Source organism: Octopus bimaculoides, chromosome 20 (genome assembly GCF_001194135.2).
Source record: "Octopus bimaculoides isolate UCB-OBI-ISO-001 chromosome 20, ASM119413v2, whole genome shotgun sequence".
Lineage (NCBI taxonomy): Eukaryota > Metazoa > Mollusca > Cephalopoda > Octopoda > Octopodidae > Octopus > Octopus bimaculoides.
The window spans coordinates 11,737,667-11,738,530 of NC_069000.1; positions in this window are offsets into that span (position 1 = coordinate 11,737,667).

The following is an 864-nucleotide window of genomic DNA, read 5'->3' on the forward strand; positions in this document are numbered from 1 at the left end:
ATCTTTTTTGTTTTTACCGTTTGTTGTTCAGGGAGATAAGAGCAGCTTCCACGATCTTCAGTTTATTTATTTATGTATTTTTGCCAGGGCGTCCGGTAAACCTGATGGCAAGTGAGGTGGAATTTATCCGGAAATAGGTACAGGCGTGGTTGTGCGGTAAGAAATTTGTTTCCCAGCTACATGGTTCCGGGTTCAGTCCCACTGCGTGACACCCTGAGCAAGTGTCTTCTACTATAGCCTCGGGCAGACCAAAGCCTTGTGAGTGGATTTGGTAGACGGAAACTGAAAGAAGCCCGTCGTATATATGTATAAAGGCGGTGCTCCGGCATGGCCGCAGTCAAATGACTGAAACAAGTATAAGAGTATACATACATATTAAATACATATATTATGTATATATTAATATATATATATATATATATATATTGGTATATGTTGAAACGCACAAATATGTATGCATTGCGTATGCTGACGTTTATATATGCTGATTAGTTAGTTGGAGTATCTTATTTGACTAAATGTATAAAATATGTGTTAAATCATATAGCATATAAAAAGATACGATAGAATTTACAGAATTACTGGACCATCCTTGAATGTGTCGTAACAAATTAAAAACTATTAGGTCGTTGAGGTCGGTATAGCACATGATGCTACGTATGAACCCGAAGCACGCATGAGAGCGGTTCCGTTCGGCTACGTCATGTAAATATATAATCAGCATGTTTCGCATAATTCATATTCATTTCTTATGACGTCAGCAAAATATGTGCGTCTATATGTGTATGAGTGTGCGTGATTGTGTGTGTGCCTGTATGTGTGTATGTTCACATATATATATATATATATATATATATATATATA